Below are 25,872 nucleotides of genomic sequence, written 5' to 3'. Positions count from 1 at the left end.
CTACCTCTCTAGCATCATGTCTGCCTACATGGCACTTCCTGCCGTGATGATAATGGACTAAACTTCTGAACTGTAAGATAATTGCAATTAAATGTTTCCTTATAAGAGTTGCCGTGGTCTTGGAATTTATTCACAGCAACAGAAACCATAACTAAGACACTGTAATAACACGCCATAGCCAAGGCAATGTATAGAAGGGAGGGTTTATTTGATTACAGTTCCAGAGGGATAAGAGTCTGTCGTAGCTGGGAAGCATTGCAGCAAGCAGCAGACACGGCAGTTAGAGCAGAAGCTGAGAGCACACATCTTGACCTGCAAGCATGAAGCAGAGAAAGTAAACTTGGAATTACACAAATCTTTAAGCTCTCAAAGCCTACTCTACCTCCCAATCACATATTTCCTCTGAAAAGGCTACTCCTCCTAAACCTCCCAAATGGCACCATTAATTGTGACTAAGTATTGAAGCCCCCAAGCCTATAGAAGGCATCTCTCAGTCAAGTTATAACTTTGCATCGTCTGGGCTCCCACAAGCTCATGCCCATATCATCATGAAAAATGAATTTACTACTTCAAAAGGCCCCATAGTCTTTCACAGTCTCCAAAACTTTAAAAATCCCGTCTTTCCTGAGACTCAAGAACAATCTCTTAATTGTAACCTTCTGTAAAATCAAAGAGCAAAATTCATACTCCTACATACAGTGGCATAGAACATATATCACCATTCCAAAAGAGAGGACTGGGGACAGAATAAGAAAATACTGAACCAAAGTAAGACTGAAACTTACCAGAGCAAACACCAAATCCTGTACATACCTGATGTCCGAGACTGTAGTTTCAAAGGTCTTACGTAGCTCTGCCCCTCTAGCTTTCCCGCAACATACGTCTCTCTCATGAGATAGCTTCACAGCTTGTATGCAGCTCTCCGTGTTAGATGCCTCATGGCTCCGGCATCTTTAATGTCTTGGAGTCTCCATTGTAACCCTTGCTTACACAGCGGCATCTCACAGCCTCTTGAGCTATTAGGGCCTTCAGGCAGGGTTCTCCTGCCGTATTCTGGTTGGCCCCCACAGCTCTCTGAAACCAAGGAGGATTAGTCTATGACTCATTTACTTTTGCATTTTATATGTCTTTAAAGCCAGTATCTTGAGAACAACACTACCATGTTTGGGTACCAGTTTGAGATGGACTCTCGTCCTTTCGTATCGCATTAGCAACAGCTTCTACTTGTTGCTTTTTAGGAACAGAAACTCTATAAGCATTTTATTTTCACAAATTGGAAGTTTAGCAGAGTGGGGTCTTGCCCTAAGGCCACACTTTCCTTTGTTCTAATATATACCAGTCCTCTTCTCAATGGTGTAAATCTCCTTCATGATTATACCTTCTCTTCTAGCACATTCTTTGGCTCTAACATTAAATTTCCTAATTCTCCCTTACTCTCTAATTTGTATGTTTTAAAATTTTCTTTTTGACCACTTGTTCTTTTTCATTGTAGGCCTGAAGAAGCATTATCAATGACAACCACAGCACAGAAACAGTTATGCTGTTTTGACATTTTCTCTACCAAAGAAATTAATCCATGTATTATTTATTTTTCTGTAGCTGTGATAAAACACTGCGACTAAGGCAACTTATTAAAAAAATGTTTACCTGGTCTTACGGTTTTTGAGGGTTAAGAGTTCATAATGGCAGGAAGGCATGATGATGAGGATCAAATGTTTCAGATGAAATAGAAAGCCAAGATCTTACTCTTGAAATGCAAGCACAAAGCATTATAAACTTAAAAATGGTTCAAATTTTTAAATGGCCCAAAGCCCACCTCTGGTGACATACTCACTCCAGTAAAGCCAACCAGAGCCAGCAACTGGGGATCAAGTATTTAAGCATCTGAGGCTTATGGGGGGGGCACTTTGGTTCAAATCACCACAGTCCATCACCTTTTAATTAGCCTCTGGCAAGTTCTCAGGGAAAAAGGCAGAAGATGGCACTCCCGCCCTACAGGCTCCAGCTGGAAGGAATGCTGCTTATAGCATTCAACCATTTATCTCATCAACGTTTCAAAGTCTTTCATATTCTACCACATAACAGCAAGGTTAGGTTCATGACTGCACATACAGCAATACCCTACTCCTGATACCAACTAATTTGCTGCTGTGATAAAAATACTGTGACCAAGGTAACTTACTGAAGGAAGAGTTTATCTAGGTTTATGGTTCTAGAGGGCTAAGAGTTCACCATGGTGAGGAAGCATAGCAACAAGGAGCAGGCGTGGAGTCCGGAACAGGAACCTGAGGGCTTACATCCTCAACTACAAGAAAGAAGCAGAGAGAAGATATGGAAGGAGAACAAGGCTTTAAGTTCTCAAATCTCACTCCTAGTCAACTACTTCCTTTAGCAAAGCTGCACCACGTACATCTTTGTAAATAGAGCCAAGAACTGGGTCCAAATCTCCAAACCCCTGAGTCAATAAGGGGCATATCTCATTCAAATGATGGCAGTGTGTATTGTGTTTCAAGCTGAATTTTCCCTTCCTTTTTCTCAGCACTTGCACAATGAACGTCAGTCTTCGTGTGTGTGTGGGTGAGTATGTGACAAAGGTGCTACTCAAAAAGCTAGAGAATTATTTTTCTGTCTTCAGCCATGGGAGTTTCCTGACAACTCCATTTTCAACTTCATTTTTTACCTGTGCCAGCCATTTCCTATGAAGCCTCTTCTACAGAAAAGACTGCATAATCTTCTTGAAGTATTGGTCTTTGAGGAATGATCGCTCAGATCTTGGCGGTTACACCTAGTACATCCTCGAAGAAATGAAGATCTGAGTCCTGCCTGCTATGTTACCTTTGGTGACCAGCTAACAGAGTGTGCAATAAATCCCACCTGAGCATTGATAGAGGCCAGAGAGGCAGTTTGGAACATTAGTAAGCACATAAAAATTATTGAGAAAATTCTTCTAGAAATGATATTGGCCATATGCTCAGATGTAGTCGAGTGACTAATAAATTTTCCTTGATCTTCTGTTCTTTTAAGATCTCATTTGTATAAAGCGAGCAATGAAAGCAATTACCCTCACAGTCAGATTTGTAACTGCTGAGAGGGAGGTAGGGAGTTCTGACGGAGAAGGTAGGGTGAGTTCAAGGCTTTTGTAGTGGTGTCATGTTCTGTTTCTTGACCTGGGTGTGGGTACATGTTATTAGCTTGATTAATCACCATTCATTACGTTGTACTTTCATGTTTTGCCTACAGTACACTCATTCAGAACATTGTAGAGGCTGCTGCTGTCAGGGACATATCCAAAGTAAGTGTCTTCAATGCTTATGTGCTTCCCAAACTCTGTCGAGCTGCACCATTCACAGCAATTTGGTCAGGAAGCCGGAAGGACTGAGCACCCCCACCATGATTAGACCTGTTGGTGATGCACCACTACCTCCTCCAAAGCCACGTAAAGACAAAAGGCTTTGGTGACAGAAGGACAGAGAAAAAAACACTCTGGACAAATAATATGGAAGTTATACTAAAAAAAAAAAATAAAGAAAGCATGTACTTCAGATGCAGGGTCTAAGGGGCCCTGAGCTGGAACAGACATGAGTGTCTCCTGCCTAAGTATTAGCTCTCATTGTACCAAAAGGTGCCATACAAACTCCCAAAGGTGAGAAGCAACCAACAGTCCTACTAGCTGAGACACCTTTGAACCACAACAATGGCCCATGGGGCACAATAGCCCTAAGAATGCAGTAGTGGCAGGCATATCTTGGTGGTAACCCACAGTTCTCTAACTGAAGCTAAAGGACTCACAGATCTTCGAGGAGAACCTACAATAACTACTTTACCAAAAATTCATAATCCTCAACCACATTCTGAATATTTCCTTATGCCCACAGACAAATGTAGTCCTCATCCCTCATCAAGGGAACTTCTTGCAGCAGATTGGAGACCATTGCAGAAGACCACAACCAATCAAAATGCAGCTGGAGAGCCCAGTCCCAGTGGCTACATCCACAACCCAATTCCTGCAGCTAAGGCTCAGGGAACACTGCAAGAGAAAGGGTGGAAATATTTCAAGAGTCGGAGGATCAGGGAGTTCGCTGTGAGACGTAAGCATGAGCTGAACCAGGGTGACAACAATATACGTGCTAATGTGGACTAAGAAAGACCATGTGATTTCAACCCTGCACAAGCCACTATAGTCAACTAAGGAATGCTGAGAGTGGGAGAAATAGAAAACACCAATTGCTTTTCCACTACTGAACAGTCACCCCTGAAAACATACAAACGAGTAACATTATTATAGACTGAGTAGATCACATTTAGGAATGTATATGTGTATACATATACGCATAACAACAAATAATTTTTTAAAAGACCATGAGTTTGAAAGAGAGCAAGGATGGGTATATGGGAAGGTTTGGAGGAATGGGAGTTAAGGGGAAAACAATGTGACTATATTATAATCTCAAAAATAAAATAAAAACTTTTGAAATATAGAAAAAATGAATGAAGAAAAACTAAGAGAAAACAAAAAGTTGCCACATGTGATTCAGCTGCATAACAAAAAGATATGGTTGTGAAAATTAACATATAAAATTAAGTTATAATGGGGAACTTCGAGAGTGGGAGACTAAAATATTTTATGGTTTTTTTTTTTTAAAGAATGTGTGCGGTCTTGCAGTTAAATACGTGTCTAGAAATGTTCCTCACGGCGTGGGAAGCAGGACTTGTTATATGCAGTAGAGTTGACTGTCTTCAGTGAGTCCAGGACTCGGTGAATACACAGGACTGTCCTTGCATTTGATGTCTTCCATTAATATTTTATTGAGAAGAGAGTTTATAGTTTTCCGTGATTCACATAGGAAATAGGACTCCCTTTCTTTCTTCTTCCTCACTTCTTTCTTCCTTCTTTTACAATAATTAATTAATTTAGTATGTGCATGATTGCTCCCTAAGTGGTCATTCTACTCAGCATATCAGAATAAAATAATAATAATAATAATAATAATAATAATAATAATAATAATAATAATAATAGAGTGCCACGTGCTCCTCAAAAACTTTCCGGGGTTAACAAGTGTGGAACACAAACACATAATTAGGTCCAGGAGACTGTGTCAGGATGGAGAAGATGATCAGCGACACGGACCAGATTTATTTATCCAATGTCCACTTTGTGTCTGTGGGGCAGTGTGGGGCAGATGCTTATAAAAGTTTCACCAGGATAATCAAACCACGGTGAAGCATTTAGGACTTTCCTGAGGAGCTTTAGGAGAGAGAGATCGCTTCCAGCCACAGTAACTAGAAAGTTTTGCACTCAAGAAGGAAACTGCTCTTTGAACAACAGCTATGGCTTAACAGGCAAGTGGTCAAAGAATTGCTTCATGTACCCACTGACATGAGGGTAGAAACGAATGTGAAATGAAGGGTTTGTGTCGGGGTCAACCGGGGATTACACTTCAGACAGAATCAAGTTTCTCCATGAAATGTTATTTGAGAATAAAAAAAAATCCTAAAGTGGAAAAATTTCTAGAACAGAATGGTGTACGGTCACAAGGGGGTGAAGTAGAAGTGACATGAATCTTGGGCACTATTCAAGATGATTGCAAGATTGACTAATTCTACGTGCTATTTCTTCTATCTGTTTTTCTCTTACTATTTTTGAGGTGGGAAAAAAGTCTATTCTATTATACCTTTAATATATGCCCAGTACCATGCTACGCACTTTAATAGGTAGATTTAATTTATTTTTCACATCAGACCTTTTGTGATAATGATGTCATTAGCTTACTTTGTAGATAGAAGAGGTTTGGGATTTAAATTGGTTCTTTTATTGTCATGAAAATGAAATTCATCACAAATTGAGTTTACTGTTAAAGCAATGGTTGGGGAATTCTTTTGCATTGCAGATATTCCGTATTTAAATTTTTTTAAAGAATGTATACCGTCTTGTGGTTAAATATCTGTGTCTAGAAATGTTCCTCACGGAGTGGGGAGCAGGACCTGTTGTATGCAGTAGGGTTGACTGTGTCTTCAGTGAGTCCAGGACTCGGTGATTAAACTGTGTGTGTGCACGTGTACACTTGAGTATGTGATACGTGTTTGTGAGAATGTACATGTGTGCTACTGACGTAAGTATATATACATTCGTGTGGAAGTCAGGGCCAATTTCAGTTGCAGTTCTTCAGGAGCTGTCATTAATTGGCCCAGAGCTTGCTCATCAGCCTTCCCCACCCCCAGATTACAAGTGTATATCACCATGTCCAAGAAACTGGCTTACATAAATAAACATGGAATAAGGTGGCAGACAAGTACTATATATGGACTTTAGGCAGAGAATTTTGGGAGTTGAAGCAAAGGAGAAATTTGACTGGAGAAGGTCTCATGGCTGAAGTAGATATTTAGAGTAGATACGTAGGGAAGGGAGTGACAGAATAAAGGCCGAGTGATGAGGAAGCACAGGATAAACTTGAAGAAGTAGCAATAAGATACCAGATCCTTCAGCACACACAGCTTTCAAATAATTAAACCATGCTGGGAGCAGCACGAAGAATTGATTAAAGAGGAGTGAGAGGGCCATCTGGGAGCTCCTAAGGAAGGTATTTCATTGATTCTGACATGAGATCAAGAAGAAATGGATGAATATTACACAAAGAATGTGGACAGAAAGAAATGGATTTGGGGCGGTTCTGAAACAAATGCCAACACATGAATCTCAATCAGATTATACGTGTGAAGGAAAAGAAGACAACACTGGGGTTTCAAGTCTGAGCAACGGTGACCGAGATTGAGGGTCTCATGATGAGAAAGAAAACTGTGCAGAATTAGGAAAATAAAGCATGGCTTATGCATACTCAGCTGAAGGTACTGATGGGGTATCTCTCTCTAAAAAAAAAAAAAATCTCTCAAGCAGTTAAGAATAAAAAGATTATCCTGAGTGAGGTATCCCAGAAGCAGAAAGACTCACAGGGTATATACTCACTCATAAGTGGATATTAGACATAAAATATAGGATAAACATACTAAAATCTGTACACCTAAGGAAGCTAATCAAGAAGGAGGACTCTGGCTAAGATGCTTAACCCCCATTCAGAAAGGCAAAGAGGATGGACATCGAAGGAGAGAACAGGGAACAGGACAGGAGCCTACCACAGAAGGCCTCTGAAAAGCTCTGCCCTGCAGGATATCGAGGCAGATGCTGAGACTCATAGCCAAATTTTGGGCAGAGTGCAGGGAATCTTATGAAAGAAGGGGGAGATAGTAAGACCTGGAGAGGACAGGAGCACCACAAGGAGAGCAACAGACCCAAAAACTTTGGGCACAGAGGTCTTTTCTGAGACTGATATTCCAGCCAAGGACCACTCATGGAGATGGCCTGGAATCCCTGCACAGAGGTAGCCCATGGCAGTTCAGTGTCCAAGTGGGTTCCATAGTAATGGGGACAGGCACTGTTTCTGACAGGAACTGATTGGCCTGCTCTTTGATCACCTCCCCCTGACTGGGGGAGCAGCCTTACCAGGCCACAGAGGAAGACAATGCAGCCACCTCTGATGAGACCTAGGATCTAAACTCATAAACTAGGATCAGAGGGAAGGGGAGGAGGACCTCCCTTATCAGTGGACTGGGGGAGGGGTCCAGGTGGGGAAGAAGGAGGATGGGATTGGAAGGGGAGTAGGGAGGGAGCTACAGGAGGGATACAAAGTGAATAAACTGTGATTAATAAAAATAAATTTTAAAAAAGAATGTAAGCTTGAACCTTGAGAGACCAGAATGAAAAGAACTGAAAATCTTTACCCTGCAAGCTGTAATCTATTCATAGGAGTAGATGAGCTATCCAAGTGACGGTGAGACAATACAGAAAAGGCCCGGGCCCAAAGGCAAAGCTTTGAGAAACAGCTCATTCTTTTGAAAGTAGGGGGCAGAAAATGAAGAAACAGACAACAGTATTAGTCAGCTTTCCTGCACTGTAACACATTCCTGAGATAATCAGCTTGTCAATCGGAAAGGTTTGTTTTGGGCTGATGGGGGTGGGGGGATTTCAGTCTATGGTGGAGCAAAAGATGATAGGGCTTTAAGGACTGCAGCCAGAGGCAGCTCAGCACCCTGTGAGCATGTGATGGAGCAAAAGCCCTGCCCCCTCCCCATCTCTGGACCGGGAACGCATCTCAGTGGCATAGCACCTAACATGTGAGAGGTTCTGAATTTGCTTTCCGGAACTGAAAAACAACTGGAGTTAAAGGCATTTCCTTCATGGACTGGAAGCTGATGCGAGAAAGAGGGAGGAGCTGGTGTCCTACTGTTCCATTCAAGGACATGCCCCAGTTGACTTAAAGTCCTGGCTCTAGATTCTTCCTCTTAAAGCAGTGGTTCTCAACGTGTGGGTCATGACCCTCAGAGACCACCAGAAAGCAGAGATGCTTACATTACTACTCACAACAGTAGCAAAATTACAGTTAGGAAGTAGCGATGTAATAATTTTGTGGTTGAGGGTCACCACAACATGAGGGACTGTATTTGAGGGTTGCGACATTAAGAAGGTTGAGAACTACTGACTTAAAGGATGCCCCATGTCTCCGTGGCGCAGTGGGGTGGAACAGTCCTTGAATATGTGCGCCTCTGGGAGATGTTTGAAACCTAAACTAGAGCAAATGCCGCTTGTCAAATAATGGTAGCATGCCCATTCATGGAGTTCTAGACCCAGAGTGCTGAGAGGAAAACACGACTGAGTACTTTTTGTTCTGTCAGAGGACCCAGGTTCAATTCTTAGAACCCGTGTGGTAGCTCACAACTGTCTGCGACTAGAGTTCCAGGGGATCCCATGCCGTCCTCTGACCTTCAGTCAACAGGCATGCATGCCGTGCACATACACACATGCAGGCAAAACACCCATGTACACAAAAGGAAATAAAGACGCCCTCCCCAGACACAAACGTTTAATAAGAAAAAGAAAAGGGTCCTAATGAATTGGGGGTTCTTCTGTGGAATGTATGTAATTTAGAACATCCTATAATCCAAGAAGTCAGAAAGACGTAGATAACGCTTTAAGACTCAGTTGAATCAGATTGCCTAATAGCTAAATTCTATTTTTCTGATTGGGTCTGGTGGCACATAGCTCGAATACCATCACCCAGAAGGCAGAGGTGAGTGGATGTTTGTGAGTTCCAAATCAGCCTGGTCTACCTAGTGAGTTCCAGGCCAGCCAGGGCTACACAGTGAGAGCCTATCTCAAAAATAAAGTCCATTTACTTAATTTATTTTTGCAGTGCTGAGGATGGGATCCAGGGTCTTTCATGTGCCCTATAAAGTTTACCTCTACTCCTCTTCTGTTTCATGACCTGTGACTCTATTCTGTTTAATGACAGTCTCTGTTTAATGCTCTCCTTTCCCAGTACAACACCTAGTCTTGACCAGGCTATGTAGGGAGCCAGGTGGAGACAAAGAGATAAACCAGAAAATATTCAACATGGAAAGTGAACTTTGAAGAATAGAAGGGAAGAAAACAAATAAAAACAAAACTCCTCACACAAGGGATATCTAAGCTCAAATTACAGAAACTAATTTAATGATAAGAAATGAAAGCAAATAAAACAAAACAGAACACCCCAAGAGAATGTGAATTCACTACAAATAAAATTATTATTTTTTCTTTTGTGGTTGAAACTGGCAAAGACCCTCAAGCAAATATGCTTGTACTGAATGTAGGAGTAAAATTCATAAAAAGTAACAAATGCCATGAATGAAATGAAGCAGATATGCAATGGGAACAGGTAAATATGGAAAATTTAATTAGGTATGTGAAAATAAAATATTTACATCATTGAAATGGGAAATTAAATTCCCGAGATGAACAACAGATTGTACACTAAAAGAACCAGTGAATTTGGAGATAAATGTGGCTCTGCAGCAAAGCATTTATCTAGGGTGTGTTAAGTCCTGGGTTTGCACTCCACCCTGAGAAAGAGAGGAAGTTGGGAGGAAGGAAGGAGGAGGAGAAGAAGAGAAAAGAGGAATGAAAGGAGAGAGAGAGATGGAGAGAGAGAGAGAGAGAGAGAGAGAGAGAGAGAGAGGAGAAGGAAGTTGGGAAAGAGGAGTGAGGAGAGGTGTTGGCATACTTTTTATTTCCTATGTTAACGGTGTTTCTCATTCCTCTTCCTCCCTTCCATCAACATCCCCACCCCAACACTTGGTAGGAGGGAAAGAAGGTTAGTGGGGAATGAGGGAGAGCTCTCTTTACTACTTCTGGTTTATTAGGGTCTTTGGTTTCTTTGGGGCAATACCAATCTCAGTGGTCAGGATATCTAGCATTCCAGCAACCCAGCAACAGTAAATACAGCCAACATAGCAGCAGGATGACAAGCCACCTTCTTCTTTCTCTGAATGTCTCCTTGAAGTGTTCTTCTCTTTTGGCTCTGGTATTTATATCCTCTCAGAGTCCTCCGAGTTAAACTGTCTCCAGCTGGCAAAGACCACGGCCATCTCCGTGCTACATGCGGCTGTTATCAGCTGTGGACAAACTAAAAGCAGCTCTATAGCCCACACTTTGGATTAAGACAAAAGCCTGTTCAAATAACATAACTGAGTTTTTAAAGAAACCAAAATTTCCACTACAGAGAGAAGAGGGAGAAAGAGAGAATGAATTTTGAGGCATTCACTTAGTATGCATTATGAGGGGTAAAAAGATGAGGACTATGAGCAAGCAGTTAAGACACACCAACAGCATAAGAGGGCCTGAAGTATAGATGGGAGCTCTAGAATAAGAAAAGGAAGGAGATGGCAGAGAAGAAAAATACAAGCAAAAATGGCAAACGTTTTCCTAGAGTTGAAACATTTTCTGAATCCTCAGATGACAGAAAATGTGCTCTCAGTACTGAGAAGAGTAAAGTAAGTCAACAAGAAAACACACATTATTAAATGTGCAGAAAATATCCACACAGAGTTTTAAAATGACTAAAGGGGAAAATGTTTTTTAAAAATTATTATTATTATTGTTGTTGTTATTATTATTTTGAGACAGGGTCTTATTATGTAGCTCTGGCTGTTCTGGAACTCACTATGTAGACCAGGCTGGCCTTGAACGCACAGAGATCTGCCTGCCTCTGCCTCCTGAGTGCTGGAATTAAAGACTTGTGGTACCATGCTTGGCTACTATGTTGTTTTTGTTTGGTTTGAAATAATGCAGAGTGAGAGCAAACTTCTCACCAATAAAATATTCTAGAAAACAAAAAAGAAAGTATTAAAGAAAACATGATTTTGAGCTAGAATTCACAACCAACTAAATACCATAAAGAGAGAGGCGAAAAAGAAACACTTTCAGATTCAAAAGTCCAAGTTATGTAGTCCTGTGCCTTTTGTCATTGTTATTTTTAAAATGTTTAATTACATGTATTCACATGTGTGTGTATGTGTGTGGAGATCAGAGGGTAACATGTATGTGTCAGTTGTCTCCTTTCCTCAGGTGGGGTTTGATGATGGACCTCAGGTTGTCCAGTTTGGTGGCAGGTGCCCTTTCCTCTCTGCCATCTCTCTAGCCTCCTTCTGTCTTTTATGAAAGAAGTGAAGGTGCATCAAAGGGAGGTGAGGTGGGCAAGAAATAATTGCAAGCTCAGTGGCTGATAAAGTACCACGTGTGTTCACTGTTGACCAAATCATCAGTGAGTTTTGTTTGCACAGGCAAACTGAAACGCTACTTAACAAGATAGGTATTTGTATTTAGTTAAGAGGAAGTTATAAATATTACAGTTTGCTAGAAAGACTCATAGTTGAAATTTTATTTAAAAAATCAAAACAATCAGTAAAAGACAAGAAACAGAATCGAAACCTTTCAAATCAGTGGAAGGAAAGGGACATTATGAATAAGCTTTGAATATTAAAAGCACAATTACCGAATAATAGAAAAAAGGAAAGGAACAATGAAGACTATGCAAAATAAGAAGGTAAGCATAAGCTGAGTCTATCAGAATACGCACAAAAAAAGAGTCAACCTATTACTGAGGAAAATTATCGGTCTAAGTAGAAACAAGCCTCAACTATTTTGCTGATTAAAAGAGACAGACTTAAAACCACACAGACTTAGTAATAATAAAGAGAGGAAAACGACACACGAAACAAATATGGTTCAAAACATTGGCTCAGAAAGGCTGCTATATCACACAAAGTAGAATTCAGGGAAAAATTGTTTGAAAGGAAGAATAAAGATGCAGCAGATTACGAAGAAAAGTCACCACGAAGATGTAATGATTAGACATGTTTTCACTGAGCAATATAATCTTTAATTTACAAACATGTTATTACTTATCTATAGATAACAAAATGAGCAGAATTACATGGAAAAAATGAATAGAAATCATAACCAAAGTGGGATAAACAGATAAGTATGCCAAACCCAGCAGAGGCCAAAGAGAAGCTCAGTGGTTAGGATGTTTTCTACTTTTCTAGAGGAGCAATTTGGTTCCCAACTTCAGCTCCAGGGCGGGCATCTGATGCCTGCTTTAAATCAACAGGGCTGGGTTTGTGTCATTGCGTTAGGACACAGGCTAGCATTGAACCAGTCCTGGGTTCAAGTTCTAGGACCACAAAACCAAACCAAACCAACCCAACAACCAACCAAACAAACAAAGAATCAAAACCCAAACCAAAACTAACTCTCTTTTTTAAAAAGAGGACGTCAGAACATTAGTTACAAAATGATTTGGAAAACAAACGACAATGAATTTTATCTGAGACACTGACAAGTAAGTATGTAGCTGTAAGCACACTTGTTATGAGTAATTAAGAACTGTCGTGTTCAGCTAGAGACACTAGACAGGAATGAGAGAAGAGTGATTTCCTTATTCCTGCTTCCACCGCCACACAGCGGAGGGTCATCAGCTACTACAGTGGTTCTCAACCTGTTGGTCAGGACCCCCTTGAGGCTGCAAATGAGCTATTTACATTACAACTCATAACATTAGCAAAATCACAGTTATGAAGTAGCAATGACCTAAATTTATGGTTTGGGGTCACCACAGCATGAGGGGGTCGAAGCATTAGGAAGTTTGAGAACCACTGTCCTAAGGTGACCGACTGTCTTGTTGGTCCAAGACAGAGGGACAGTAGACTTTTAATACTCTTTGGAGACAGTTGCAGGCTACCTGGAGCCATCACAGAACAGATAATCCAAATTTGATGTAAACAAGTTTAGACAAAGAAACTAACTTATCCTTCTTTTTTTGTTCAGACAACTGTCATCTAATGCTATAAACTAGACGAGAAAATTATTAACCAGGGCACTTTTCATGACAGGTGCAAAGATTCTAGAAAACAATTATCAAGTCTGTTCAGAAGTATTAAAGAAAGATAGGATCAAATTTATTCCTAGAATGTGATGATCCTTTAGGAAATCTATTAATATAATATACCTCATTAGCAGATGGAAGACATTATAGCCTACTTCACAGATGATTTTTTAAACTCAGTACAAGTTGGGGGCTTACTTGCAGATTTAGCTATTTGAGGCTGAGTTAGGAGGACAGTTTGAGCTCAAATGCTGAAGGCTAGTCGGCTCAGCTCAGCAACATCTCAGTTCAAAAAACACAAATGCAAAAACAACTCAGCATAGACTTCTGGTTTCCCTTCTCCACAGAGCAGAAGCTGCTGCTTCTGCCCTCATAGTAAGAGAAAACACTGAGGCTCACTGTGTCTTCCTAGATTTCCCAGAGAACTGAGGCCAGAGTACAAACTGCCTGTTTCAGTTTTTCAGAGATGTTGTTAGGAAATGCCAGACACAGGAGTGCTTAACGACAGCATGAGGAAGCCCTGCTTCCTCAGATGCTCTGGGGAAGACTCCTCGCTGCTGCTTCGGGCTTATTTCCAGGGCTTCCAGTCACCATGGCATTCCTGTAATCTCTGCCTCCACCTCCACCCGATTTCCCTTCTGGTCTGTGTGTCCCTTACAGCCTTTCCAACCCATTATGGCCTTAACTTGATTGCATCTGCAAAGACTGTATTTCCAAATATGGTCTTATGGTGATGTTCTGGGTGAACATGGATTTGGGGGAATAAAGTTCAGCCTATACACACACACATGCACACAGAACACCACCAAAAAAGCAATACACAAATCCCGGATAAACAGGTGAGCACAGAGACTCACTACATTGATTTAGTAATGCATGAAACACTTTCCTGATTACCAGTGAACTGTGACAGTGGAGGGTAGACTACCTTGATATGCAAAAGCTCTTGGCGGGGGCAGGCTTGGCAGGGCTCGAGTTAATGGGTTTTATCTCTAGAGCAGTGGTTCTCAGTCTGCGGGACAAGACCCCATTTGGGGGTTGCATCTCAGATATTCTGAATATCAGAGAGTTATATTATGATTCAGGACAAAAATTACAGTTATGAAGTTACCAACATGACATCATAGTTGGGGGATCACCACAGTATGAGGGACTTATTAAAGGGGTTGTAGCACGAGGAAAATTGAGAACCACAGCGCTGGAGGCTCTAAGAGGTTCTCGTGGTGAAGATCTGAAAAAAAACAAAACAAAACAAAACAAAACAAAACAAAACAAAAATAAATAAAAAAACAAAAAAACCAAGAACCTTCTGCTTCTGCCAGGAATAAGACTGAGCACTTGAGGATCCAACCCGGATTGCATATTCTCCACAATGAAGGCTTTGTCTCAGGATAATGGGTTTATTCGAACCTTGTCTAAGCTGTGGGACAGGACACCAGGCAGTTGGAGTTTATGCCAGACTTTCTGCCTTACAGGATGGTTGTGTGTGGGGTAAGGTGAGGGCTAAGATAGGCTTCTGTAGGTTACAGTAAAAAAGGAATCCATTAAAAACACAGAGATTTAGTCACAGGACTATAGACTGCTTCTCCCACAGAATACCTGACCCAGTACATTAACTGGATTATAAGCGAGAGAAGCAAGACAATCTATTTAAGGAATTTCTAAAAAAATCTAGATGACAAGGGAGACAAAGAATGACGCTAAAGGAAACGGAAACCTGACACTCAAAGCTCCGGTCAACATTAAACACAGTCTAACTCCTATCTAAGTAAACACAAACCCTCACTCGAAATGCTGTTTGCTTCACTTCCTATTACCCAATACATTCGGCCTGGCACTCAACAAAAAAATTACAAGGCATGTATCGTAGTCAGTAGGAGTGGGTTATTGCAACCAAATCCCTGAGGCAGTTAGCACAAAGGTTAGGTCAATTAGCTCTGCGAGTCTCCTAAGATTGGGCAGCACAGTGATTTGGACCTCTGGTGAGGACCCTGGGTAACAATGGAAGGGAGCTCTTGTCAGAGTAAATTAGTTACTTGTGAGCCATGAAACAGAGAGACCACAAAACTAGACTCCATGCTCATCTGTGGGGACATACCCTCAGTGACCTAAGGGCCTCCTTACAAAGTCCTCCTTCTAAAGGCTAAAGGTATGTCCGAGGAGTGTCACCCTGGGGATGAAGACTCTAACACACAGGTCTCTAGAGGACACTGTTCGCATTTTGAAGCAGGTCAGCATGCTAGAGGGAAAGAAACGACACAGGTTGAAAGGCAAAGCAAGCACTGCACGCAAACGCGGATACGGCATCTTAGGATGACTACATTGAATAATGATTTGATTTAAAATGAGTATGATTACCGTGCTGAGGGATCTGCTGGGAAAGTGGACAACATGAAGGGCAAATGGGTAATACAAGCAGAGAGCTGAAACACCACCTAAAGAAAACGCTAGAAATAAAAAAAAGCCCATTATGGTAGAAATGAACAGTGCGTTACTGACTCATCTCTAGAATTCTACAACACACACTGAAGCTTTGGACAACGGATTTCCGTGAATGTGCTGAGTTGGTTCATCAATTGCAACAAATGCAGTTTGGAATAAAGTCTCTGTGTGTGCATTCGTGTCTTAGTGCGTTTATGTGTGTGTATCAGTGTGCTTGTGTGTCTGCACGTGTGCATGCTTGTGCATCTGTGCAGGAGTGTGTATGTGTGTATGCTTGTGCATAGATATATGCTAATGTTTGGGGGGCACGGAGCGTGCACACGGGGACTCTCCAGTCTGTCTGCTCAATATGTTCTTTATTAAAAATAATTTTCCATCATTAGCTAAGTATAGGAAACACTTCCTCAGCACATTGTAAAAAATGTCTGCAGTCCAGGAACCTGGGAAGTTGAGGCAAGACCATCACTAGTTGAAGGCCAGTTCTAAATAACTTAGTGAGACCCTGTCTCAGGTCCTTGTGATAGCATGGTGAATGATTTACCGATTAAGCCATAATCCCAATCCCCTCATATAAATATTTGTGACTGGTTTTGAGCATTTTTTAGTGATTTTTTTTAATTGAAAAATTTTTTTCTCATACAATAGATATTGGCATTTTTTTCACTTCCCCATCCTTCCTAGATCCTTCAAACCTCCCTACCCACCCAACTTTATGTCTTTTTCTTTCTTAAAAAAAAAAGCAATCTCATCCCCCAAAGCCAAGAAATAAAGACAAAACAAACAAACAAAACAAAATCAAGAAACAGAACAAACCCACAAAAGTGAAAAATCAAAACAGACAAAAGAACAATAAGGAAAAAAAATGCTCAAACAAAGCACCATGAAACAAAACTCCACAAAACTGTCACTGAGTTTGTTTTGCATTGGCCAACTACTCCTGGGCATGGGGCCTGCCCCGAAGTGTGGTTGATACACATCATTAGAGAAAACTGATTCAACTGCAGATACATTCTTGGTTTGAGGTTGGACTTCATGCCTACTACTCCCTCACAGTGCTGGGTCCCTGTCTGGCTTGAACCTATGAAGGCCCTTTGCACGCTGTCACAGTCTCTGTGAGTCCATATGTCTATCAGTCCTGCTGTGTCTGAAAGACACTGTTTCCTTGGCATGGATCTATGGGCATAGCATTATGTCATTAGGGGTTATTTTATTGTCATGTCCCTTTAGCAGAGTAATAGTATTGGGTTTTCCTTTAGGCCCATGACATAATAAGTCTCAGGTTCCTGGCTATTGTAGCATGTCAGCTATGCTTTCCGTCTCACTGAGTGGGCCTTAAATCCAATTAGAAAGTGTTTGATTACTCCCATAACATTGTGCCACATATATATACCTGTATATCTTGCAGGCAGGTCACTGCTGTAGGTTTCAGAGTTTGTGTACGGGTGATAAGCAATGGTTTCCTTTCTTCCCATTGTATGCAGAGTACCTTCTAGTACCATGGTTGTTAGTCAGGAGGGGATGAAACTTCTACTCTGGCCTTGAATTGAGAAGTTTTAAATTCATAGGGGAAAGAAAAAAAAAAAGGGGGGGGAGTCAAGTGTGGTGGCCCACACCTATAATCCCAGCCCTCAGGGAGGCAGAAGCAGGCAGATATCTGTGAATTTGAAGCCAGCCTGGTCTACAAAGCCAGTCCAGGGCAGCCAGGGCTACACAGAGAAACCCTATCTCAAAAAACTAAAACCAAAACAACAACAACAGAATGGAATGTACAGAGATTCCCAAAAGCCCCCTGGCCTTATGCACGTAAACCCTCAAACAAAATGTATTTAATGGAAATCAAGCACATTGAATTAAAACTGAACAAACAAACAGAATGATAGTAGGAGATCTTGAGGGCATGTAGAGAGAGAAAACGGATACTTCCAGTTAGAAATAGTGGAGACTGGAAAGCAGTGAGCCCGCTTCTCTTGTGACCACAACAAATCACCTTGGTTTTCCTTGTCTTTTCTTTTTCTTGTTGTTATTGTTTGGCTGCTGATTTGTTTGTTTGTTTGTTTTTGAGTCTTGCTGTACATCACAGGCTGGCAGGATGTATAGAACTTGGTTTTTCCTGCCTGTGCCCCAGGGCTCAGATGACTTTTTATTTCCCAGATATGACTACTTTCCAACGTTTTTAATTTTTCCGTTTATCACTCTAAAGAAACTGGCTATAACTCCTTATGAGGCCTAATTGACTAGGATCAGAAGAAAGAAAAAGAAGACCTCCCCTATCAGTGGACTTGGGGATGGGCATGTATGCAGAGGGTGGAGGAAGGGAGGGATTGGGACGGGAGGAGGGAGGGAGCCACAGGGGGGATACAAAGTGAATAAAGTGTAATTAATAAAGAATTAAAAAAAACAAAAAAAAAACAAAAAAAGAAAAAATAATATTTGAAATACACAAAAGTTAGATAAGGTGCACATTTTCATTGCAAATATAACTGTGTTTGTCCCTCTCCTTTGAATAACTTTGGGTAGTGGGAAGGTTTCTGTCTATATTGTTCTTATTATTGCTTTGTCCAGATTGTCCTAAGCACATAATAAATCAAAATAAACTTTGTATGGCAAGATGAAAAAAAAAAAAAAAAAAAAAAGAAGCTGGCTACAGATTTCACTCTTGTCTCACAGTCCTCTAGGCTGTGTTCACTTTGTTCTAATTTATCTCCTTTCATTTCTTCAGATTGGATGATTTTTATTTCAACCTATTTAAACTTACTTATTTTATCTGTTTTCTGCATTCTATCATCAATTTCACTGAATTTTACAATTTTAAATGTTGCTTTTTTTCACTTTTATTTATTTTGTCTGTGTGCACACACATGTCATGTGATCAGAAGTCAACTTGTTCCCTCCTTCTGCCATTTGGGTCTTGGAGTTGGAACTCAGGTCACTAGGCTTGGAAGCAAGCACATTAACCCACTGAGCCAACTCATCAGCCCCTCGAATACTGTGTTTTTAAGTTCTAAGTTTCTAACTTAAAAACAGTTTTTATTTCTCTGCTGACATTTCTGTTTGCACAGTCATCATATCTTCTCTTATCTCACTGAGCAGAATCAGATGATTTGGAACTCTTGCCTGCTAAGTATGCCTTCTCCATCATCCTGAGTTTACTGTTTTTATTTTATTTTTTTTATTTTTATTTTATTTTATTTTATTTTATTTTATTTTATTTTTATTTTCTGAGATAGGGCTCTTTCTATATAGGTCAAGCTGGCCTCAAATGTATTGTAATATTCCAGGCAGGTCTTAAATTCACAACCCTCCTGCTTCAGTCTCTTAACTCTAGGGTATAATCATGTCCCCCATATTGAGCTGTTTTTTTTTTTTTTTTTCTACACAATGGGTCATATTTTTAACTTTCCCTATTTCTTTCTTGTCTCCTCTCCTCCTCTCTTTTGCTATCCTCTTTCTGTTCTTAATAGGTTGTTGCTGTTCAGTCCACCTTCAGGCATGTTGGCACAGGGTCCTATATTCTACATCAGCCTGGGCTAGGTAGGAAGAGTGGAGACGAGACCCAACAAACAAACAAACAAACAAACAAACAAACAAACAAACAAACAAACAAACTCCTGAGCTCAAGGGATCCTACTGCTTCAGCATTGGAACTATTGGTGTTCTTTCTTTCTTTCTTTCTTTCTTTCTTTCTTTCTTTCTTTCTTTCTTTCTTCCTTTCTTTCTTTCTTCCTTTCTTTCTTTCCCTTCCTTCCTTTCTTTCCCTCCCTCCCTCCCTCCCTCCCTCCCTCCCTTCCTTCCTTCCTTCCTTCCTTCCTTCCTTCCTTCCTTCCTTCCTTCCTTCCCTCTTTCCTTCTTTTATTCCTTCCTTCAAGACGGGGTTTCTCTGTAGCCCAGGCTAGCTCCGAACTCATAGGGATCCACCTGCCTCTGCCTGGATCTGAGTGTTAGGATTACAGGTGTGCCCCACCACACCTGCTCCTTCTGTTTCTTTATATGTCAAATAAGTCTGAATTTTATCCTAGATGTTGTGACTATTATGTTGCAGAGAGTCTGTGTTCTGTTATATTCTGATTACAGATTCCCTCCCCCAAATCCTCCCAGGTTTGCCCATCTTTCCTTCCACCCAAACCCACATACTTTCTTTTCTCACTATAAAACAAACAAGCATCAAAAATAATACTAAACTAAAATAAAAGCTGGATAGGACAAAACAAAGAAGCCAAAGAAAAAGGAGTGTCGACTTTTTTTTTTTAAAAGCAGTTGTTTAATGAGTTAAATACAAACTAACTCTTGAGGAGCAACAAAAATCTTTGCTTAACTCTTTTATTCCTCATTTGGTAGTTGTTATTTGTGTATAGTCTTGCATGTATGTGGTTCAGAAACCAGGTAGGGCTTTGGGTAGAGATACATAATTTGTACATCTTCTGCTCTGGCTTTTTCTTGAACTCTTCCCTCACTTTTCAGCAGCTGTGGTCACTTTAAACCATATAGTTTACTATTTCTGGTAGGTAACACTTTGAGGATGCTATTGGAGTCTTTAGCATCTCTCAGCCACAAGCAACGGAAACGCATCTGGAGTCATTTCTTTCTTCCAAGTGTTGATGCCTCTTGAGAATCTCTCCAATACTTTTAGAGTGGTTTGGTCCTTTATCCAGGGTTTATAATTATTGTCTGTGGGAAGATAGGTCTGACAGAGTCATTTATTTGGCCATAATGGAAACGGAACCTGGAAGGAGTCTAAATTGGTACAATCACTTCAGTGAGGGATTTAACAACATCTAGTGAAAATTGAACTTACTCTTGAAGACTATTATCTGTGTACAAAAGGACACATGTCAGAATGTTCACTGAAACTTTGTTCTTTGCAATAGAAAAGTACAACAACAAAATCATGAGTACATTAATTGTGGGGTATTTCTATGAATAAATAAACGGGCTAGGGTAAAGTACTTGCTTAGCAGGTAAAGTGCTTCTATGCAAGTGTAAGGACCTGAGTTAGAATTCCCAGAACTCACTGGGCAGCGGTCATGCCCTTTAATCAGCAGTTGGGAGGCAGAAGCAGAGGCAGAGGCAGGCAGATCTCTGAGTTTGAGGCCAGTTTGGTTTACAGAGTGAGTTCCAGGATAGCCAGGGCTATACAGGGAAGCCCTATCCTGAAAAACAAAACAAAACAAAACAAAACAAAACAAAAAAACAAAACACAGCAACAACAATAAAAAGAATTGCCAGAACTCATGTAAAGCTGGCTATGGTAGCACACCTGTAATCCTTTGGTGAGACAGGAAGCAGGGCGAAGAATCCCTGCAAACTTGTGAGCCAGATAGCTTGACATAAGCAGGAGTGAACGGATGAGAGAACTTATTTCTAGGTGAAAGGAGAGGACAGACACTTGAGAGGCTGTCCTCTGACCACCCCTCACCATGTCCACATATGCCACACACACACAAAGTATGAGCAAACTAGTGCTCAATTGACATGAGTAACTGAAAATGTAATGCTGGGCAGGAAGTTTTACAAATATATCTATAATGTGATAATAATTATATTGACTTGAAATATGGGAAATAGGGCCTAGGTATGTAGCTCATTTGGCATAGTGTTTGCCTAATCGGCATGAAGCTCTGGGTTTGATTCCAAGCACTGCATAAATCAAATATGGTAGCACATGCTTATAATCCTGATATTCAGGAGGCAGAGGCTGGGGTTTCAGAAGTTTAAGGTCATCCTTGGCTACTTTGTGAATTAGAACCCAAGCTGAGATGCTTGAGACAGTTTGAAAAAAAAAAAACTTTCCTACCTACCTACCTACCTACCTACCTACCTACCTACCTACCTACCATATAGGGCTGGGACATAGCTCAGTGGTAGAGTGCCTGCCTGGCCTGGGCCATGCTGACACAAGAATAAAAGAATATGTATTTTAAAAATTAAAAAAAATCTTATGTTTGTAGGTGTTTTGCCTGCATGTATGTCTGTGTACACATGCACCCAGTGCCTGTAGATGCCAGAAGAGGGTTTGGGGCCCTCTGGAACCCGAGTTACAGGTGGTTGTGGGATGAGAAGCAAGTGCTCTTAACCACTAAATCTCTCCAACCACAAAACATCTTATCTTTGTGGATCTATGCACAGAAGAATTTTTTTTTTAAAAAAAAGATTGTATTTCAATTGTACATGTATGTGGGGAGAAGGTTGTGCATGTGTGAGCAGGTGCTCATGAAGAGCTAGGACATTAGATCCCCCTAGAGCAACAGGTGGTTGTGGCCCACCTGGAGTGGGTGCTGGGAACCAGACGTGGGTCCTTTGGAATGGTAGCACAAATTCTCACCTGCTGAGCAAGCTCTCTAGCCCTATGATCATTTTTGTAAGGGCTTCTACTACTTATAAAATATTTTATTTCTAGAACATGAATATTGGTACCCTATAACAAAATATTAAGATCTGATGGACTAGGTAATGATATTAGCTTTCATGCTATTAGTTACTATTTTTCTTATTAGAAGAAAGAGTTAATTTGGGGCTATGGGTCCAGAGGAGTAGAGTCCATGATGGCAGAGTGAAAGCACAGTGCAGCACTAAGCTGAAGGCTCCCATCTTGAACCACAAACAGGAAGCAGAGAGAGCAAACTACAGATGGAGTGTTGCTTTGAAACCGCAAAACCTGCCTCTAATAACATACTTCCTCTAACAAGGCCACACCTTCTAGAGCTATCTAAAGGAGCACCATACTTGGCTCCATGTATTCAGCTGTCCAACACTAGGAGGGAAATCTCATTCAAACGATCCCATTGGGCGTGCTGGGAATAACACTCAAGGTTTCTGGCTTGCTCTACCCCCACCATTTGAGTTCTTAAATTGACTTAATTCCTTTATCTAAAATGTACTTTTCTCTTTCCAAACTTAGTATTTCTAAAAAGGCAGTCTTTTATTATTTGCTTAACTTTCTTTTTCTTTCTTTCTTTCTTTCTTTCTTTCTTTCTTTCTTTCTTTCTTTCTCTCTCTCTCTCTCTCTTTCCCTTCCTTCCTTCCTTCCTTCCTTCCTTCCTTCCTTCCTTTCTCTCTCTCTCTTTCTTTCCCTTCCTTCCTTCCTTCCTTTCTCTCTCTCTCTCTCTTTTCTTTCTTTTGTTCTTTCTGAGTGGTAGAGGGCCAAACTCAAGACCCAGCATGTGTTAGGGAAGCATTTTTCTACTGAGCTATACACTCAGTCTTCCCCTTATGTTCCTATGTTTGAGGCATTTACTAAACATTAGGGGGAAAGGTCTGGAGAAAGATTTGAAGAGCGTTCTATCACAGAAGTCAAGTGAAGAGTGAGTTTTAAAAAGGAATAGAGAGCTATTTCAAATGCTGGCCCCAAGAAATAAAATAATTGTTACTGGGTAGCAGGGAATTATCTGAGACTCTTGGAAGCATCTATTGCAGCCAGGAGTGGACAGAAGGTAGGCACGACAATGCAATAGGCAGGGACATGGACCGCTTATTCAGTAGGACGATGAACCCAGATTTTTCAGTGTGGAAAATTTCTTTATATGCTGGCTGTTCACTTACCTAGAGGAAATGGAAGCATTCATAACAACAGGCAAGGCTTAGGAAGCAAAGGCATTTTATGTAGCACAGAAAAATGGACAAAAAGATAGCAAGAAAGGTTAGGGACAGGAGGAAGAAGGCAGGAAACAAGGAAAAGGAAAGAGTTTATCTCACTGAAGGAGTAAGTTGGGCCTTGTGTTGGCAGAGAGAAACTGGGTATGGAGATGTTGCAGGCTAGTGAATTAACCCAACTGATCACAAGTCAGAAGCCTGCACTAGTGAGAGCCAAGGCTGAGGGACAGTGTCAATGATGTGGATGATTTGGGACTTTGAAAGGCTCTGAAAGAAACCAATCTGAACGGACTGGGGGCCTGTGGGCGTCCTGAGAGGGTACCGCCAACAACAGCTATCCTTCATGTGTGCTTGGCGGCTCTAGACTCTCACATTTAATCCTGACAATGACTTTTTGATATGACTATCATGTCACTTTTTTTTTTTTTTTTTAAGATGAGAAAATCAAGAACTAGGAAAGTGAAAGGTCTTGAATAGGACCACGAAAAGCAGATCTGAAATCCAGATCCAGGTTCACCTGGCTGGCCAGGACCTCAGCAGCAGCTGGTTCTCAGTGTGGAAATAGAGGTTTCCTGACAAGCAGCTGTAACAGTAGGCAGAGCAGGGGTGGGGATAACTTCCAAGGCACACTTCCTCCTTTGTGCTTGTCCAAGCCACCTTTTTTCTTTCTTTCTTTCTTTCTTTCTTTCTTTCTTTCTTTCTTTCTTTCTTTCTTTCTTTCTTTCTTTCTTTCTTTCTTCCTTCCTTCCTTCCTTCCTTCCTTCCTTCTTTCCTTCCTTCTTTCCTTCCTTCCTTCCTTCCTTCTTTCCTTTCTTTCTTTCTTTCAAATTTCAATTTCTGTTTTCTCTATTAAAGCCTCAAGCTTCCCAGAAATTTTGGAATAATTCCTTGAGCTTTCCTTTAATCACGGAAAACGTTTGTCTTCTCAGAAATGTTCGTTATATTCATATTTCGTTCAGAACGACTTCCATTTATTTTATTTAGTCAAGATTAACTCTTCGCCACCATCCTTCACAGAAATCCTTTATCTTTGCCTTGAGACAGGGCTGTGTTTTGGGAGAGTGTACAATGGAATAGCCTGGGCAGGTAGCTCAACCTACCTACCAAGAATGCAGTCACATGAGCACATCAAGAGCCAAACCACTCCTCCTCCCTTTGCGGTTCAGCAGCTGGGCTGTGCCCGCACCATGGATAGCTCCCCAGACGTCTTTTTGCTGGCAACTTGGGAGTACCTGGATATTTGTTCACAATATTCTTTTCTCAGTAGTCTAAGATCTGGATATTTAATACATTTCTCAAAGAATTTACTATCATTTCCCTTAACCTACGCATCATTCTTCGTGAGATGAAGAAAAAAAAAACCATTGATTTTATTGATATTAAAAATCATTCATCAGCTTAGAGTTCCTATTGCTTTTGCTAAATCAGTTTGCTATGATCATTGCTCCTCAGTTTTCCAACTGAACGTTCTGAACGAGGAATGGTTCTGACAGCTGGCAGTTGGTCGCACAGTTTTCGCTATTGGAAGAACTCTCACCTCCTTTGTATTAATTGACTGCCCATTAATTCTGGGTGGCAGGCTGGATTTTAGTGTTCCCATTTTACAGAACACAGGGTTAGGAGGAGTAAGCGATGTGACTGGGTCTGGGTTTGGTTCTTCTGTGTCCAATGCCTTTTTACTTTGAGGTGGACTCCCCAGGAGGCTTCCTATTAATATGCACGGTGCCCTTTTGATCGCTTCCCATTTCTATTGGTTTCTGTTTCCCAGCAGAGAGAGGGGCTTCCTACTGCGCCCAGGCTGGGCTGTTGCAAGGAGCACACCTGGGTCCTTCCTGTCTCCAGTTTCTCCTCTTCCTTTCCTATGGACCTTCCAGCTTCACCATCTGTGGAAATCTCCTCCTTTCCCCAGCTCCAACCCACACCCCCTCAAGTCTTCTCACAGCCCCCTGGCAGTGGGACCTCCCATCGCTGTCAGCCGCAGGAGAGCCCATCCGCCAGGGGAGGCAGAGGGCACGGAGCGCGGCACGCCGGGAAGCCATGCAGTGTTACCTCTCCATTTCCTTCCTCGCAGTCCTCAGGAGCACCGTCGTCGCCCTCCGGCCCGGCTGTGTGCAGCCCGCCCCGGATCCGCCTCCCTGCCCTTCCTCCCGGAGGCTGAGACGCGCGTGGGACGCACCTGTGCTCCTCTCCGGTCACCGCGTCGAGGCGCCGGGGGCTGCTTCGCCCGCAGGATCTACAGGCCTGGAGAACGCCAATGGGGAGATCCAAATGGTCGGGGACTCCGGCACTTTAAGAGGCTTTTCTCTGGGAAACACCCGGCCCCTCCGTGCGCCTTATGAATGGAAATACTCCTCCCCCGGTCGAGCCCATTTTCCCATTTCACCAGGAGCCGCAGCTCGCTCTCTCCTTTCGGTCTCCCCGCCCACATCCACGCGGGCAGCTCCAGGAGGGGACGGACAGGAAGCCTTTGGCCGCCCATTAAATCCCACCCATTTCTCCGGGGGCGATTTCCTAACCTTCCGGGACCGAATTCTGCAATTTGATGTGCGTTTTGTCCGAATGGTAGCGACACGGGCCTAAGGGAGGG

General features: G+C 41.6%; 1 long non-coding RNA gene across 1 annotated transcript; it reads right to left on the bottom strand.

The window, feature by feature from the left end:
- Positions 1-202: 202 nt before the first annotated feature.
- LOC129665930 (uncharacterized) lies at positions 203-25,804 on the bottom strand. Its single transcript, XR_008718459.1, has 3 exons — positions 25,462-25,804; positions 814-1,074; positions 203-312 (listed from the first exon to the last, which is right to left on the bottom strand). It is a non-coding gene; the product is annotated as an uncharacterized LOC129665930 (long non-coding RNA).
- Positions 25,805-25,872: the final 68 nt, after the last annotated feature.

Source organism: Psammomys obesus, unplaced genomic scaffold (assembly GCF_907164565.1).
Source record: "Psammomys obesus unplaced genomic scaffold, mPsaObe1.curated_primary_1811, whole genome shotgun sequence".
Lineage (NCBI taxonomy): Eukaryota > Metazoa > Chordata > Mammalia > Rodentia > Muridae > Psammomys > Psammomys obesus.
Note: the sequence above shows the minus strand (reverse complement) of the source record. Positions and strands in the feature narration are given on the sequence as shown.